At 46.7% G+C, this 19,217-nt stretch overlaps 1 protein-coding gene across 2 annotated transcripts in view; it reads left to right on the top strand.

Moving 5' to 3' along the window:
• The window catches only part of RBFOX3 (RNA binding fox-1 homolog 3), a 222,332-nt gene that overhangs the window by 123,191 nt on the left and 79,924 nt on the right, over positions 1–19,217 (top strand). Inside the window, exon 2 of one of the 2 annotated variants that reach the window (XM_083598869.1) lies at positions 9,002–9,051. The exons of the other annotated variant lie outside the window; for it this stretch is intronic. The gene's annotated coding sequence lies outside the window, so the exon portion shown is untranslated. The remainder of the gene's footprint in view (positions 1–9,001; positions 9,052–19,217) is intronic. 2 annotated transcript variants of the gene reach the window in all.

Genomic DNA, 19,217 nt, shown 5'->3' with positions numbered 1-19,217 from the left:
AGTGGAGGAACTTGCTCATCCCCATAACGTTTATGTGGCTCTTTCGAAGCATTCGGAATACTTGTACATTATCTCAGTAATGCTTATGACTCCAAAAAAATAGGTGAACATTACCACCCCTGTATGTCAGAGAGTGAGGCAAGACAAGGGAAAAGCTTCCACCTTCAGCCACTGCAAGACACCACCAAGCATCTTCATCCATTGTGGGGACCAACATGCATTAGAAAAGAAAGTGAGCATGCAAAACTCATGCAAATATATCATGTGCCTGTAAGGGTTTTTGGGGGGTTTTTTTAAGGATTAACACTGCAAGACAACATTTGCATTTTATAGGTATCCACTACTATATCTATCTCTGTCTATATCGATATATATATGATAAAACACGGTCTACCAGCATATGTCTCATTAGATCAAAATGAGGTCCTTGCCAACAGAATTCTTCAAGGATTTGATCTATAATTAATGTAATATGCAAACTTTGAAAATTATAATACAAATTGAAGCACATATCCATCCTTAGTGCGATTCTTTGCTACACAAAACCATTTCTGTCTGGCTAACCTTTTTGCTACATCATCCATTCATTTGTCCGCCCTCCCCCTTTTTCAAATTCTAAAAATGGCATGCAGGCAGTATGAAATTTATTAGGCTCTTTAACAAGAAACTAATAAATTGCCCATGGCCAGAACTTGCCAGACTTTTATCTCTCCAAGCTAGCTAGTGGATCGGAGGGTGTTGGCTGTTTCCCGGCATCTGCTTAGCTTTGCTATATAAGGCATCCTGCCACTCTTGATAGTTCAAATGTTAAGGGGTTTTTCCTCCTCCTCTGAAGACCTGTTCTCCTGACCTTCTCCATGGCAGCTGTAGCCCGTGGCATCTACAGTTTCCATCTACCTCCATGATGACTTCCAGGCACATCAGCCTGCAGTGATGTGTTGCATGCTGCTACCTCGCACTCAGCTGGGCTTAGCAAGCACAGAGGTGTACCAAAAGCTGGTGTGTGAGCTTAGCATGTGGATGAATCATGCACACGACCACCTGATGTGTTCAGAAGATAGCAAAGGCTGAAAACTGCAGCTGTCAAGAACTGGGCGGTGGGCCCTGAGGCTTGTGACCACAGCAAGGATGCAGAACTTGTGACCACCAGATGCCATCAGCCCCAGCAAGCCTGGCCAGCGAGCAAGAGAGATAGAAGCTGTAGTCCAACAACATCTGGAGTGCCGCAGGTTCCCCATCCCTTCTCCAGCAGCCTGTGCACTGAATCATAGAACTGTAGAGTTGGAACAATACAGAAATCTCAACTGAAGCATCCATGGCTGATGGGCTTCCAGCCTCTGCTTAAAAACCTCCAGTGAAGAAAAGTCCATCACCTTCCAAGGGAGTCTATTACATTGCCGAACAGATCTTACAGTCAGAAACCTTTTCCTGATGTTTAATCGGAATCTCCTTTCTTTCCACTTGAATCCATTGGTTCAAGTCCTACTCTCCGGAGCAGGAGAAAACAAGCTTGCTCCATCCTCCATGTGACAGCCCTTGAGAGGTTTGAAGATGCCTATCGTATCTCCCCTCTGTCTCCTCTTTTCCAGGCTAAACATACCCAGCTCCCTCAACTGCTCCCCATAAGAGTTGTTTTCCAGACCCTTGATCATCTTGGTTGCCGTCCTCTGCACGTTTCAGCTTGTCAATATCCTCCTTAAATTGTGGTGCCCAGAACTGGACACAGTACTCTAGGTGTGGTCTGACCAAGGCAGAATAGAGTGGGACTATTACTTCCCTTGATCTGGAAATGATACCTGTTGCACAAACACTCTTGTTAATTAGGTGAGCTAGTTAAGAGCGGGGCCACTCAACAATGCCACCATCCTCTCAAACACATCGTCCTGCTGTGCCCAGAGGACTGGTGTAGCGCACTGATCACCCTTGATTCTCATGAGCTAAGCACCTCTCCTTCCGACCATGCAGTGGGCATATTTGAGGGCCTCGCTTTTTATTGGGCACTTCAGATACTTCTCTGAGGCACGGATGGTGCATTGGGGTGAGCTTGGGGTGTGCGCGCAAAGGAAGGATGGGAGCTCTGACAGACACCTTGATTGATTGAAGCGGTTACTTAGAGGCTCTCTCTTGTGTATGATGGATATTTCTCTTTCTTAGAAGAGGGGAGAAAGATGACACATGATTCCCCCAGCTCTTTCCTCTAGCGGCACTTGTGCGATTTACATTAAGGCCTATAACCGGGGTTGGAGTAAATGGAGCAGGTTTGCAATTAGTTTTCAAAGTACTTATCTCATTAAAGTAAATGAATTATTGATTTAGTGACACTCATGCTTTTAGTGAGCGGCACAGAGCCATCACTGCTCTGTTCTCCAGCTCGGCGAGCCAACGGCCAGCCCCAGCAAACTTGCTTTGTGTGTGGTTTTTCCCCTTTCCCCCTTTTTTCTTTCCACCCCCTTCCTCCCCACCCTCAATTTCTAATATTTCCTGGTTCTTATTTAGCTTTGTAATTGAAGTGGATCCATGTCAGAAGGGAGCGGTGTGAGGATTGGAAGCCTCCGAGATTAGCTTTAAAGGGAATCATTGGAGAAGCGGCCGAAGGAAGGAAGCCCCATTATCTGAGTAGGGCACTTTGTTCTATTTGGGAGCAAGTCCCAGTTGCCCAGTGGGTCAGGGAGCAGCCTCTGCCAGGGACAACTGCAGCAATTCTGCCTGGCTCTCTCTGCCAGCCTTTTCCTGGAGTGCCTGCAACAGCGACAGAAGTCTGCCCATTTGGGGAGAAGAACCCAAGGGCAGAGGAAAGGTCCGTGCCTGTCGATTCTGCAAGGGCATTTGCTGGGTGGCACGGTACTGGCACAGGCATGGGGTCATGACCCCGGAGAGATGGTTTAGCATGTCATTTTCTTGGCTTTCCCTTCTTGCCTGCACCCATTCCAGGACTTTGCGGGTAAGGAATCCAAGCCTCAGAATTGAAATTTGCATAGAGGAGCCTAGACGAAAGGTTACAGAACTACCAGGGCTAAGCCAAGTGCTTCTAGATCAGGACGTTGTCGTGGCATCAAGAGGCAGCTTTCTCTTGCCCAGATATTAGATGCTGCATTAATAGCAAGGGAATGCTCCAAATATCTCCATCCATCCTGTGTCCTTTCCACTGCCCCCACAACTCTGGCCACCCTGCCTGTAATGTCTGGAGTGAGGAACAGTGTTTTTACGAAGCCACCATCATTCTGGGGTGCGCTAGAATGTGATGCCAACATGTGAAGGAGAAAATCCATTTATTTGGGCCTGGCTGGTTTGACTGCTTTGCCATGCTAGCTCCCCATCTGTACCCTTGAAAGCGAAGTATTGGCAGGTGGTTTTATGTTCATATTAGCCTTGCAAGCTTATTCACTGGGGTTTTTTCTGAAATAACTGGTGTCCAACGTATGTGCACGTTCCTACACAGTGCTGCTGGATCAGACCAAAGGTTCATCTTGCCCAGCATTCTAGCAGCATCTAGCCAGATGCCCCTGGAAAACCCACAAGCAGCCATTGGAGCCAGGTGGCAGAACCTTGCATGAGTTCACTGATGTGAAAAAGAACTTTCCTCTATCTGCCAGTAAACTGCAGTGGGTGACTCCAGATTATAAAGTTATGAGAGACAAAGATATGCTCTACTTCCCCCTTTTGGGGGGAGGAGGCTGCTTCTGCTTTCTATGAAACTGGTGACCTTTCAGAAATGTGTACCTCAAATCTCCAAAGCTCAAGGCAGCTTCCTACAGAAAATAAGCAAGAAGAAGTTAATACGCACCATACAATCAACAATAGAAGCAATGCAAGAATGCAGTGCCCCCACCACCCTGCCAGCGTCCGCAAGCCTTTCAGAAGGGAAGGGTTTTGCATCCTCTCTGAACAAATAAACGACGAACCTCAGTAGAGAGGCTGGAAAAAAGGCCTTGCATCTTCCCCACAGATTCCACACCTCATGTGGTCTGGACGCAGAGGCCACACAGAGGTTGCCCTGCAGAACACAAAACAGTCTCTGAGGTCTGCTGGTTCCAAGCCAGAAAGGGCTCTAAAGGGTTACAGCCAGCAAATGAATGGGATACCTGTGCAAGAAAAAAAAAACCTGCAGTGTATGATGACAATCCCGCTTCCTCGCCCTCCATCGCAAGGTGGCTGCTGGCCAAAGTACCCTACCAGGACAAGCTGGGCTAGTGTACTAACTATTACTACATTCATGACCACACGGTCCCTGGGCAGGATATATATGTGGGAGGGGCATTCTAAAATTCACATAATTCATACCAAAACATTGAACACCATGGAAGGAGTTGACCCCTTTCAGTTCAGACTACTTACCGTGTTTTTCGCTCTATAAGACGCACCAGACCACGCACCTAGTTTTTGGAGGAGTAAAACAAGAAAAAAAAATATTCTGAATCTCAAAAGCCAGAACAGCAAGAGGGATCGCTGCACAGTGAAAGCAGCAATCCCTCTTGCTGTTCTGGCTTCTGTGATAGCTGTGCAGCCTGCATTCGCCCCATAAGACACACATACATTTCCCCTTACTTTTTAGGAGGGAAAAAGTGAGTTTTATAGAGCAAAAAATACGGTAATTGTGCCTTCAAGGCTTGGAGAAAGAGGTGCCTTTTGACCTGCCAATGGAAAGCAAATAATGTAGGTCCAAGAAGCACCTCAGAGTAGAGGCCATTCCTTCTTCCTCACCACGGAGAAGACCCCTTAATGTGCCCCACCACACCATCACTAGGGTAAGGTAGTGCAAGTAGGGCCTCTCCTGCTGGCTTTAATCCACTGGATTTTCTCCTCCCTACGTGTCATGCACAACTAGCGTGAAGAGCAATGTTTGCCTATGTTGCCTGTGCAGAGCCCTCACCCCAGCGGTTCTCTGATTAGCTGCTGGAAACATGGCCCCCTTTCCCTGTGCAAAAGCTCTTCTCATTTAATTAAAAGTGTTGACATTGGGACCAGCCAACCCACCCACCTGAGAATGCACCGATAAATTAAACATTACGCTTTTAATGGCCCATAAAGAAACTCTCCACTGTTGCTTGTGCATGGAGAGGGACAGAAAATAGGGAAGAGGTAGGGGGCAGGTTATATAGCCAGATAATCTGAGCTAATGAATTTAATTAAACAGCAACATTAATTTTGGAGTCGCAAAGGAGGAGGAGACAGGATGTGGGACATAACAGGAGTACTTGAAAAGCCTAATAGAGAGGGAGGGGAACGGGGAAGTGGACACAGTTTACTTGGAGGGTCTTTGGTTCACTCAAAGCTGCTGCCCATGCAGTGATGGTGGTACATATTTATATAGAGATATATATGTGCTGTGTTTTTAAAATATTTGTTGTTTTGTGGAATGTTCTAAGTGTCTGAGTGCACAGTTGGAGTGGACAGGCAAAGTAGAAATTACTGAAATAAATAAAGCTCTAATGTTGCCCCCTGCTAGGCACAGTAGCAGCCAGTGTGGAACCATTGAGTTGCTTCAATTTACCTGGACAGGATGGGGCGGGGAGGAGTGGCAGGGAGGTCAGGGCTCCATTGGCACACTGGCGGAACAAATCCAGCCTAGGAAAATGCCTTTGCAGGTAGGGGTAGTCCAGTGTATAGGAATTTTAAAATCTGGAGCAGGGGTGGCTAACCTGTTCCCCACTTCTTGATCTAGAAGTAACCTTTTTTCAGCCTGGGGCCAGTCCACTGTCCCTCAAACCATGTGGTGGGCCAGACTATATTTGGGGGGGGTGAACGAATTCCTATGCCCCACAAATAACCCAGAGATGCATTTTAAATAAAAGCACACATTCTACTAATGTAAAAACATGCTGATTCCTGGACCGTCTGCCGGATTGGGAAGACAATTGGGCCGCATCCGGCCCACTGGCCTTAGGTTGCCTACCCCTGATCTAGGGGCTTGAATTTGGTACTAAGTTCTGACATGGATTGTCCCCTGTGACCATGGTCAAATCCTCTACATGGGTTTTGCCGCTTGGGAAAGTTATAAAGTGTACCTATGTCTTCCCTAGAAATGTTTTGATTTAAAAGAGACAAGCAGACTGATAACCTGGTGTTGCTTGGGAATTCTAAGGAACATAGCAAAACAAAAATCAGTTTTGAAATCAGTGGTTAAAATCAGCACCATTTAGAAAGGTTCATCTGGATTCAAAACGGCACCCAAACATAGACAAAAACCTCCTTGATCTCAGAAACCATCATGCAAACTTTGCAAAATTTTAAGAAGTGCCCAAATGCATAGCTAACAGCTTTCCAAAATATATAGCAAACAAGAATGAAATATTAGAAATAACAAAGAATCTGGAAGAGAGAGGGTATACTAAAGGATAAGAAGGAAATCACTTTGTAGTAGTAGTAATAATAATAATGATAATAATGATGATAATAATAATAATAATAATAATAATAATAATAATAATAATAATAATATTTAAAAAAACTTGTGCTAAATAAGACTGGTCTTCAGGTGCTTCTCTCACCTCCTATCCTGCATGAAGTTTGTTGTGTGTATCCTGTCTACAACTTTGCATGCTCAAGAAGCACCAATAACCAGCAGTCTTCTCACCGTGATCCTCTTTAACTGGGTGGCCTTTTCCATCTCCAAACTGCCCTTTTTCCCAACCCAAGTAAAAGCAATGGCTAATCTCAAAGGAAAGAATTACCTAGGAATCACAAGGGAGGGAGTGCTCAGGACCTTGGGTGGAGACCCTGTCAGTAGCTGACACCGTTCATCACTGACTTCTGTCCTGAGGCAGGAGGAAGATGTTGAATTTCTTGCTCTGATTATAAGCAGCAATGTGTGTGACACTGAGCTGTATTGCATTAGCTGCCTGCAATTGTCCAGCAAATTTCCTTTTTCTTTGTTGATTCCGCTGTCATGGATGTTGCAGATACTGTAGTTGTTGTTGATTTTGGGTTGTTGTTTTCTACTCTCTTAATCCCTGCCTTACTTGATCGTGCAAGAGTGAACTGGAACTCTGTGCTGCACAAAATTCTGCCTGCTCACATGATGATGTAGTACTTAGTCGCACTCTACCCCTCACACGAGCTAACCTGGCTAGTAAGATTTTTGAAGGATGGCTGGCCATTGAGTGTGCAAAGGTGCCTGCCTTGGTAGACGTGAGGATTTGGTAATAAATTGTTATTGGCACTGCCATCTCACCCCCTTCTATTATTTATTTCCCTAGGGTCTTGTCAATATGTCTGGGTCCCTAAACACTCCACTGCCAGGATTCGCTTATGGGAGTGCAGGGAGATGACTGATCTCAGCACACGCACCCATGGGATAGATCTGAGACCTGCATCTCAGCCACAGGGGGCCCAGGGTCTTCATTTAGCAAGTGGGTTTTTTGGTTTTTTTGCAGAATGAGGGCAGCACAGAGTTTCTTTGTAGTGGCCGTGTTACTGCCAGGCTGAGTTGCAGAGGAGAGCTTTCTGGGCGATTTCCAGGGAAGCCACAGTGATGGGGGCGGATATTATCACGGCATTAATGGAAGCGAGCCCCGGCCTAATGAGCTGTGATTCTCCCTGAATTGGGTTCACAGAGGCAGGAATTTCCATAATTGATCTCCATACCGTATGTCACACAGTCAGAGCACCCAGGAATCCTTAAAAGGTGGCGTTGGCTATGAGTACAAGGAGCGGGGCAAGAGTCAGAACTTATCCTCAGCAACAATTTGCAAAGAGGACCTTCTCCCAAAGCAACTGTGGCTCTGAGGAAGCAAAACTCCAGAGCTCAGTAGCAGATGCAAAGGTTTTGTTGCTCCAGTAAAGCCTGTTCATATGTTTGTGCTTCAGCTGGGAGCACATCTCTTCCAAAAACTAATCCATTCGCTTAATTTGTACTTGTATCTCCCTTCGGCACAGAGGTGTTCACAGAGTTGCATGGATTGCAAGAAGCAGAAAACTAGAGGGCAGGACTGGCCCACCCATGAGGCAAGTTGAGGCAATTGCCTCAGACAGCAGGAAACACAGGGGCAGCAGATCCCGATGTAGCTCTTCATTCCCCCCTTGTTCCTAATGTCGATCTTCACTCACCCTTTCTTCCCTGGAAGGCAGGGGAACGCCATTTTGTGGTTCACCTCAGGTGCCAAAATGTCTTGGGCCGGCCCTGCCTGAGATGCACAGAGCACTTTGTTAGCATTCCTCAGTCAAGATGCTTAACTTCTCTGCCTTCCTGTAGATCTGAAGTTCCCTTATTGCCCCCGGCCTTGCATCCCACCCAAATAACTGTAATGACTGATTTCAACTAGAAAATAGCCTTTTGACAAGAATCAGCATTTACGTATGGCATGCCTGAGTTGTTGAAGAGAGGGAATTGGGGTCATCGGAAGCAGCAATGCACAGGCATGGCCTCAAGATGGCTTGGGACTGCTTATGGTCGTGATGATATTAGCACATGGGAAACTTGAGCCTTTAACACAGTGTTTCCCAAACTTGGGATTCCAGCTGTTTTTTTGTTGTTGTTTTGTTGTTGTTGTTGTTGTTGTTGTTTGTACTACAGTTCCCATCATCCCTGACCACTGGTTCTGCTAGCTAGGGATGATGGGAGTTGTAGTCCAAAAACAGCTGGAGACTGCTTTAACATTAAAGAACAAAACAAAGCATTGCATCTTCTGGGTAAGTAAACGACCTACCACAGCTTAGCTTTGCAGCAGTGTGGTTGTGAAATTAAATGGCTCCTCTGAGCTCATTCAGGAAAAAAATGTAGGATCATGCATTTGTAATAAAGAGGTTTAAACCAGAACACGGCAGGCTTCATTCAGTGCCCTCTGACCAGCAGCTGGCTCCTTGGTTGACTTGTACAAACAGGAGCATGGATCATATTGCCGCTCAGTTTCTGAAGCCTGGGCAGGTTTCCGGAATCTCCTAGGAAGATAATAACGCATGTTCGGAAAGAATGTTGCCAGTCAGCAAGCAAATGGCATCGACCGTGGGTGTGTTAGCCATAACAATAATTGATTTCAATTCTTCCTTCTCTTCCCTTTCTTAGAGAGCCCAAAGTGACTGAGCACCACGGGGGAAGCTTGGCTGATTCCAAAGGTAACACAAGAACTTCCTTTCCTTGACACAGAAGCCTGGGGGTGGGGGGAGAAGGAGAGGCTGTTGAGGGGAGGCCCCCTCTTCACCCAAGTGTGAGTCTAGGGACCACTTTGGTTTGCTCAGGCATAATTCACTTAGGAAAGGCATAAGATGACAAGATCATTGTTCTCTAGCAGATGCACACAGGAGAAAGGTCCACGTAGGTTCATATTTAATCTCAAAAGAGAAGAGCGTTTGGTCAGGTGCCATCTGCTGAATCTGCTAAATCTTATCTACAGTGCTAGTATCCCAGAGCCTGGAAGTGAAGCTAACACTTGGTAATGTTGTGGTGGTAGTAAATTAATGATGATAATTGATCATCGTTGTCTTCGTCGTCATCATTGCTTCCAGATGACCTGTTCATTGAGCATTCATCCTGCTTTGCTTATTTGTAGGGAGATTAGAAAATGTCGGCTGTTTTTTGAGCATTTACTTGAGTTGGTTTGCAGCGAGGTTAGATGAGGCTGCTTAAAAGCAAGTGTCATCCCACATTTTCCAGTACACTTTCCCATCACTTTCCTTACCACAAAAAGTCAGAATTTTTTGGGATGTGAGTTTGTTGCACGAGAGTTCCTACTTAACTATAAATGTGCAAACTGAATATGCTGGTGTGTGGTTGAATCCCACCCAAATTAGTGACTATCTGGAAGCACCTATTAATAATAATTGATGTAAGGTAGACCTGTTTTGTTAGGTATACTTGTATCACAAATGAGGACTGAGGAATGGCTGTCTGAAGTCACCTAAGTGAGTTCGCGACTGAGATGGGGTTTGACTCATGGGCTTCCTGGCTCATAGCTTAAAAATGTACGTAGCTACAACGCCAGATCAGTCTTTGGAAAATGAGGAGGGATTAAACTCACTCAATATTTTTGCTGGTACTTTTAAGATAAATGACGGATGAGTCGCATTAGCACCATAGGGCTTTCCCCTCTCTTCTCCTCACTCCCACATGCCTCCCACATTCCCCAAAACAACTCGGTGGGGGTCAGGAGACCCCCCCCAAGGAAGGAGAGGGGAGATGGTTCCATCTGACAAGCAGACATGCTTGCGCCGACAGAACCATCTCCTAAGCTCCAATTTGAATTCCACAGTACGTGTTTTGAAATGTTTTGTGAAATGGATTTGTATTCTTAAATGTTGTAGCCGCTTTGTGGTGGATTTCTTCAAAAAGCAATGTATAAATCTCACAAACAAACAAATAACGGCTCAGGATCATAGGCTGCCCACCACTTCATTACACTGGTAGTCATCCCCAAGATCCACTGAAATCTGACACTTCTATTTAATCATTTCAGTAATTCTACAACCACCCCATAGGGTAGGCTAGGATTGTTCTTATTACTACTACTATATAAGCTCTTGGGAGAGGTTGAGAATAACGGCTTGTCCAAGGTCACCTAATGTATTCATGGCAGAGGCAAGATTTCTACTAGAGCAAGCATTGCCAGCCTGGTGCCCTCTTGGCACTTTCAGCTCCCATCAGCCCCAGCCAATGTTCCGAAATGATGAGTACAGTAGTTCAAAATCTGAATGGCACCACTACTCCCCCAGTTCCCAATCCATACTCTGATGCCGCACAGTTACACAAGGCAGTTGTGTAGGTCCTTCTCCTTATCCCAGTCATGTAAAACGTCAGACGCAGTATTCTTGCACTCTGAATTTCCTCACCCCAGCTCTAAGGCATTGGCAAATGTTTACAAGGCACGCCCTTACCATGGAGCCTGCAGCACACCCAAGCCTTGTTCTCCTAGAGGTGCCAGAACTGAGTTCTAGCGGGTTCCAGTTGCAAAAAAGCCCTGGCCCTCAGCATCTCCACAACTGTACCAGAGCTCCTTCTTACAGTCACATAACCACCCCAACATGAACAGCAGAGCCCTGTGGGAGGTTAACTCTGGGGCAATGTACCCTGGAGAAGCTGAGGAGTTTGCTCGAGGTCTGTAGCAAAACTCGATTCATTTGCTAGTTTAGTGTGAGCTTCTCGCCTGATCTTTTGATTGTCACCATTCAGGGTCATTAACCAAGATGACAGTCCAGCCTGGTGCCAAACAGGTGTGTGCGATTTCCTAGTGTGTTAATTGCAGATGGATTGTGTGTGTTCATGTTGGACAAAGTCATTTATCACCGTGCCACGTTCTTGCTGGAGTTATTCATGCCCCAAAAAGTACACAGCCTGAGAAGCCTGTGCCCAAGGATGGAGAACAGGGGCAAGAGGCACACACGTGCCACAGAGTCTCAGGCTTTGGTGTCACTGGGACAGTCATCACTGAGCAGTCAAGGTCTTGGCTTGTAAGCACCCAGCTGTCAGTAACTGCCCTGCCTTCCATGCAGAACACCAGCATCCTTCTGACATTGTAGCTGATGGAGGGGTTAATGTCAGCCCCTGATCCGTAATTTAGGGAGGGCAAGAATAGCTATTCACTGTGCTGAACTCTGGAGAATTGCACACTGGGGTATAATCCAATAATGTAAAACAGCAGCTGTGCCATAGACCAATCAAATCATTGTATGAATTAACAGAGAAGCAAATCAAAGGCTACACAGCAGAGCACTTGGCTTGATGATTGTATTCCCGAAAGGACCAGACCCTCTCCCCCTTGGAGAGATTTGAAGGGGGAAGTGGGGTTTAAGAGGTGCAAGTCCCCCATTGCCATCATGCTATGTTGGGGGGGGGCAGAGCTGTGCCAATGGGATATGTGAAATCTTAAAGGGATAGAAGCCCCTGCCCTTTTTTAGAGTCTCACCCTCCTCTCTGAAGCACACAGTTCAAGTCCTCTTCACATGTGCATATAAGAGGCAGGTTGGGGGGGCCTTCACTCCTCCTGGGCTTGGCAGGAGCAGCAGAAATTCAGCACAGTTGAGCGGGACATTGTGTATGCTATTGAGAAAATCAGGTGGGGCTTCATTCACTTAAGGCATTTTGTACCATTTCTGGGGCATGTATCCTGCCCTGTTTAATTTCCCCCTCCTTTGTGGATAGAGGAATAATGTGGCCTGATGTCCAAATACATTAGCTTGGCGTTCTAGGGGCAATGGAATCATCCAAGGCCCCAGTGTTCAGCTTGCTCACCGTCAGGGCAGATGGAGCTAAATGTTGCACAGATGAAGTTGATGCTGCTCCATTTCTGTGTCTCCTTTCTTCCTGTTAGCATCTCATATAGCAGGCATAGGCAAACTCAGCCCTCCAGATGCTTTTGGCCTACAACTCCCATGATCCCTACCTAACAGGACCAGTGGTCAGGGATGATGGGAATTGTAGTCCCAAAACATCTGGAGGGCTGAGTTTGCCTATGCCTGTCATATAGCATAATGCATGTTGCAGTGTCCTTATGCAATGCATTTTGTGGTCACTAGCAGCCAGCAATGAGAAGGCGGGTAAACTCATGGTGTGGTGTCACAATGAAGGGCGGAAAGGGAGGTGGTGCGTTTTGTAGCATCTAGTCCTGCTCTTGGGCCATCAGGAGAAGCTGGAAACTAGGCTTCCCTGTCTCTTCACTGCTCTTCGGTCCAGAGACACCCTGTGTCTTGAGAAAAAGAGAAGAAAAGAAGTTAAATGGGCCATCGCATGAGAGTTCTCCTTTAAAAGTCACTGGGAGTTCTCTCCAGAATAAGGGCTGCCAAAGAATGGACACTGGGCTCCGGCAGACAGTGGGTGCTTTGCCAAGAGAATGAAGGTTACTAAGGCAGGCCGAGAGTGCAGCCTCCATTTTCTGGTTTGGAGGAGTGTCTTGGGCATGAGGTTGCTAACAGTAGAGGGCGCCGCGGCACACAAGAGGCCATCTGGGTGCTGATGTACAGCTCCCACTAACCTTTCTTGGGTCCTTCTGGCATGCAACTGCCCCTGAGTCTGAAGCCCTTGCATAGTCCAAGAGCTTAGCGTGGATTGAACAATATGGGCAAAGCACAGGAGAGTTAGCCAGTACTCTGCAGCCTTTGATGCCCAGGTAACCCCATTTCCCGCCTCATAGCCGTAATCAGAAACCCCAGCCTAGTAGAGAGATGTGCTCTCCCCATCAGTGATAAAACGAACACCCTGTTTGGGTGGGAAGCCTCGCAAAACCTCCCTGCAGCTGTGAGCATGGCACCAACAAAATTAGCAATATACTAGAATTAGGTCCTTTCGGAAAGAAGCTTAGCTAGCAAGCTTTTTGGGACACAGACTTCCCCCCACAGTTGACACGAGTGTCTGATTTTAGTTAGGCCTTGAGGCCTTTATTTTCTATAACCTTGGAGTTGGGAGAACTGAATCTCTTGTCAGCCTGGAGGCTCGCTGCCCTTTAAAACAGGGGCTGTCTGTGTCACCAGCTGCCCTTGTCCTCCTTAATCACGGCAAGACCTGCTTATGGTAACAAGCCAAGGGCCAGAGAGCAGCAAGAATGCCTGGAGGCTCGGCACCAGCAGGGAGGAAGCTGGCACCTCACAGGTTAATTACATGAGCGGCCAGTTTCCTTATTGACAGGGTAGCTTGGAAAATGCTGAGGCAGGACATACACTGCAGAGTGTCAGAGCGGCGGGAGCCTCCGCTCCCAGCTGCCTCTCTCTTTCTCTCTCTCTCTCTTTCTCTCTCTCTCACACACACACAAACACGCACATACATAACACGCATCCCCACGGCACAGAGCCTCCACCCCACCCATCCCATCCACGGCAACCTGTCAAGTGAGCCCGCTTGTCCGTTTGCTGAGGCGCCTCTTCTCTCACATCCGGCCAGCAAACCCTGTGCTGCCAGCCTGCCCGCCCGCCTGCCCGCCCTGCTCCAGGACCTCTGTGGGAAGAACAGGTCTGGCTTGCTTCCCTCCTTTTTCCCTCCAAGGGGCTGGTGTTTTCGTGGTTAACCCCACAGAAAACCCAACCTCCTGTTGTCAGGGTCTTGCTCCCTTGTCTCAGCTGCCGCCCTCCTGGAAGCCACCAAACCCCCAACCCCCACCTGCGATTCCTTCACCAAGTTGGCACGTCATTTGCCCATGGCAGTCTCCGAGGAGGCACGCGGTGGCCTGCATCTGGTGTCAACGGGACCGCGCCTGTGAAAGGAGGGAACCCCAGTCAGCATCCCAGGACGGAGAGAGCCAGGGGTCCGGGGAGACACCCAGCGGCCTGGGCCGGACCACCTCTCTGTGGCTCTGTGGACATCCCGGCTGCCAGCATGATGATGTATTTCTGGGTAGGTCCCGGCTTTGGGCGAGTCCCGGTTGCCTCGTTTACGTGTTGTTGCTAGTTTCCAGAGTTTTGCTGGCTGTTTGGAGGTGGGTGTTGGCAAGCAAGGGGTTTTGCGACTTCCTCATTGGCTGGTGGGAGCGGGCCTTTGCATTTATTTTCCTGTTCCAACCCCCTCCCCAATCCTAGGATTTTGCTATGCGCTCTGGATGGACTCTTGGTTAATCTGTCCAGAGGATATTCTTCCAAGTGTTGTTGTTAGCAAGGTGAATTCTTTGGTTTTTATGCTTAAAAGGCCACTTAGGGGCCAGGGCCTAAACTGAAGGTGTGTGGCTCTGCAGGGTTCTTTGGCACCTTGTCTCTCCACCCTGTTCTTCTCTGGAATCACAGCCGATGGCAGTTGAAGCAGTAGATCTCTGTCGGCCGGGCAAGAGCCAACTCTATTTATACGTATTACTTGGAAAAGTAGAATATGCTGGAATTACAGGTGAACCATCGCCTGCTGTCCTAGGAGTGTGTCTTGTGAGTGGAGGTTAGGACAACTTAGAGGATCTTTCAGCAGCCCTGCCACTTACTTCCCTGTACCTTTCGTTATCATTGTGCCTGAATTCCCGACAGATTAGTCCGCATGGAATGAAATCTGAGGCCCCCTAATTCATTGTGTGTTCTGTTCCAAGCAGAACTCCATGTCTTCTCCGGCTTTCTCTTCTGCACCACTGCCCTCATGCAAAACTGGAATACGTGCAGTGCAAGGGGGGCAGTCTGCCACTGAAAAAAAGGTACCGAGCAGCTGGATTATATGTGGAAAGGGCCTCTCTGAGCGCTAGTCCTTTAAGCCGTCAGCATCCTCCTTTTAAATCTACAGGATACTACTGAACGCTCAGCCAGGTGAAGAAGGAAACAATTATGAAACCCAAGAATACACTTCAGCCTTGACTGCACGTTATCGGGGTGAATGAGGGCCTGGCTGGGAATGCAGTGTAGATTGAAGATGAATGGCGCTGGACCTTAGTGCCCCAGTGGCAGGTGTTAACTTGTCTTAACATTTCCTGGGAAAGCCAATGCCTTATTCGAAGAGCTTTGTTGGAGGTGTTTCTCTATCTATGCTTGGCAGTTCCAAATTCTTATGAGAGTACTGTGTGAAAGGAAGCTGCTGTCCTTTCCTCTTCCCCCAACTCCCCAATTTCTGTTTTACTTCAAATGGTAGTTTCCCCAGGCAAACTAGAGTGTTTGATTTTACGTTTCTGTGGTCCAGCTCAGTAGCAGGGTGCTTCCAGATGAGCTGTTTATTGAGCGTTGATCCTGATTTGTTTGAGGGACGACTATCGAAAGTGTCACCCCACACTTTCCTGTGCATTTCCCCATCACTTTCCTTATTGCTAAAAGTCCGATCTTTTGAGGAAGTGGGCTTTGCTCAAGACTCCCCAAACCGCTGTAATTGCAAGGCAAAACAGTAACCATCTGGAAGAACCTGCAGTCAAGGCAGTAGGGTTAGATCTTGAACAAGAATCAAGAACTATTTGTAAGACTTTGTTTCACTTGCCTCCCAGTATTTTTTCGTCGTAATGCTAATCAATGGAAAAAACCTAAATTTGCATATAGATTTAGATGAATTAGCATATGCAGATGATTAGTATTTAAAGGAGGGACTTTTTTGCTATGGCAGGCGGTAACTGGCAGTGACCAACAAGAAATGGATTTTGAGGTTGCTCGATAAAAATATCAAACCAGTGTGTGTGGCTGATACCGCAAAGGTAGATTCCATTCTGGGGAGCCCTAGAAAATGAATCGAAAACAAAACTGCCAATATGATAAAGCATTTATCCAAATATGTAGTGCGACTGCACTTGGAATGCTGTTTGGTCGTCACACCTCAAATAAGACTTAATATAGGACTGGAAAAGGTGCAGAAGAGGGCAACCAAAATGATTGCTAGAGCAACTCCCCTCAAGAGGAAAGTTTACAACATTAGGGTATTTTAATTTAGAAAGAAAGGCAAGCAAAGCGGGACATAATAGAAGATTTTACATGGTGCAGAGAAAGTGGAAACAGAGAAGCTTCTCTTGCCGTCAAAATGCTAGAACTCAGGGACATGCAGTGAAGCTGAAAATCGGAAAATCACAGAACTCATAGTTATGCTATGAGATTCAATCTCACAGGAGTCAGTGATAGCCACCTACTTAGATGACTTTGAAAGAGCGTTAGATGAATTCATGAAGGATAAGGCTTCCAATAGCTACTAAGCATGACGGCTGTATGTTTACCTTCAGTATTAGAGGCCACATAAATCTGAATACAATTCTGTTGGAGAACAATGGGATGGGGCTGTTGTGTTCTGGTCCTTCAAGCTTCCCACAGACATCTGGTTGGCCACAGTGAGAGCACAATGCTGAACTAGTTGGATCTGTGGTCTGATCCTGCGGGGCTCTTCTTACATACTAGCTGTATGACATTTGTTTAAGCGACTTCAGCGAAATGAATCTGAATTTCTGTTTTACTTCAAATGGTACTTGTAGACCCAAACTAGGAAAGGTCATCATACACTAACCCTTTGCTGTAGGAAACTTTGCCCTCAGATATCCAGGCTAGGTTCAAAGCAGTCTTCATCAGTCTTCATCCAGCCTTTTGGACTGCACTGCAACTCTCATCAGCAACAGCAAGCTGCCTGGGTCTGATGGGAGTTGTAGCCTAAAATATCGGAAGGGCACCAGCTTGGCAAAACTACTTTAAAAGATGGGGCCACGAAATGCATTTGCAGTCCAAGAGAATGACCAGCACTATTGCTGCCCAGTCCCTGAACACGTGAGCCTGACTCACAGTTTCCCTGGCTGGCTGGAATAACACTTGCAAAAAAAAAAATGGCAATTGGACTGTGAAAGTGCAATATGAATTAAGAATGGTAATGGAGCATGTGCAAAGAAGACTGGAAAAGGCAGTCCCTACCTAGGCTTGGTAACAGCATTATAATGAATAGAAGTGGCTTGTGTGCTTTTGAAAAATGGGTGTTCTCATAGGCCCAATTTAAAAGAAAAGGGGGGGAAAGCTGCCATCTGATTCACAACAATTTTCTTACCCTGTACAAACAATGCTGGACCTTCCTCTCCAAGCTTGTGTATTCAAGGCTAATATGTGATCCATGTATACAGCTATAACTGGCAGCATCTTCCACTATCTCAGCAGCTGAAACAACCACAGGAATTATATTTGAAGATACTGGGGATTACAGTCGTACCTTGGATCTCAAATGCCTTGGCTCCAGAACAAATTGGCTCCCGACTGATCGAATCCTGCAAGTGAGTGTTCTGGTTTTTGAACGATTTTCGAAAGCCGAACATCTGACGCAGCTTCTGATTGGCTGCAGGACGCTCCTGCAGCCAATCGGAAGTCGTGCCTTGGATTTCGAATGGTTCCAGGAGTTGAACGGACTCCTGGAACACATTCTGTTCAAGAACCAAGGTACGACTGTATTTAGGTCACACATTAGGATCGTCCACATTAATGCATATTGCAGAAGGCCAGGGCTGTTTGTATGAGAAGAAATAAATTACATAAACTAGACCTGTGTGCCTCCCTCATGCCAGTTTGAAGGGTGGGGGCATGAGTGTGCAGGAAGCACACTTTTTGATCAGTGATGAAAATGAGAGACAGAGAGATCTTTCTACAAAGAAGGATTGCAAGATGCCCCTCAGGGCTGATTCTCACTTTGCATTTTATACTCAGGTATGCATGCACAGAATTAGCCACATGTCTAAAAAGCTCAGTAGTGAGAGGCACAGCTTCAACCCACAGCTTCTGAACTTTAAAAAAGTATTTTGACTAGACATATGTCCATTTCTTACCCTTGATATGTTATGCATATGTTAGTTATGAACAAAACATAAAGCAAGACTTTTCCTTTATTTATTATAAAACTTCATTGGTAATGTGAATTCCCAAAAGTCCTTTATTTTTTCATCCTGGTGGACTGTTATAGGTCCTTGGGTCCGATATGATTTTCCCTAGGAGTTTAGGAATGAAGCTGAGCTGTGGATAGGGACAGGTTCTCTCAGCTAGCTGAATGGGATTGGACAGTATGGTTTAAAAAGCTGTGAGTAATTCTGATGATATATAGGATAATCAGCATCAGAAATCCCTTCTCCCCCTGTGCTCTTCCCTGACAAGCCATGGACCAGAGGAACAATCAGGTGCATTGTACGGGCCCGTGACAAAAATGCATAAATGTATAGAACGTATCTGGGCAAATTAGGGTTGCTTTCAGGAAACCCACTTATTGAGCTTCCATCCTGATTGGTTTGCTCAAAGCTTGTAGGGAGGTTAGACAAAGCCAGCTATTGAGCGTTGGTTATACAACACCCCATCAAGCAATCATTGCCCCATACTTTTCAGTGCATTTCCCCGCTTATTGCAAGAAGTCCAGCTTTGCAAAAGAGGCCTAAATCCACCTTGACTGCTCAGTTTGAATTTGCTGCCATGCGATTGAATCCCATGGCGAAAGAACAACAGTCTGGAAGCACCTTTAGATGGCAGGAGGAAGGGCACCTAGCCAGCACACAAACACACCTTGGTGAGTGAAGGGCCAGGAGATCTGAAGCCCAGCCCAGAGACTTGGAGCTCAGGTCCCCTGAGCCGTCCCCTAACAACACCTTGGACGGCAGGGTTAGGAAGGTGGGTGATTGTTTCAGCTACTCAGGAACCCCAGGCTTGGCCAGACCCTCAGGGACTGATTCAGTGAAAGCCAATGGCTGTAGAACTGTAGTATGGCTAACTTACAACATTTTCTCCAGGGTGGTGCAGATCTTCTTGCAGCTGGGTTATAAGCGCAAATAACTGCAAGTGGCCTGCATCAAGAGAAGGGGCTGGCAGCAGGTCTCTTCTCCTTTATGGCAAAACAAAATGAGGAGACAGACAGATTATTATTATTTCATCATGGAAAAGGAGAAGCTGTCATCCATGAGCCCAGTCCCTTACCTCTT

Source organism: Podarcis filfolensis, assembly GCF_964270895.1.
Source record: "Podarcis filfolensis genome assembly, chromosome: 2".
Lineage (NCBI taxonomy): Eukaryota > Metazoa > Chordata > Lepidosauria > Squamata > Lacertidae > Podarcis > Podarcis filfolensis.
Note: the sequence above shows the minus strand (reverse complement) of the source record. Positions and strands in the feature narration are given on the sequence as shown.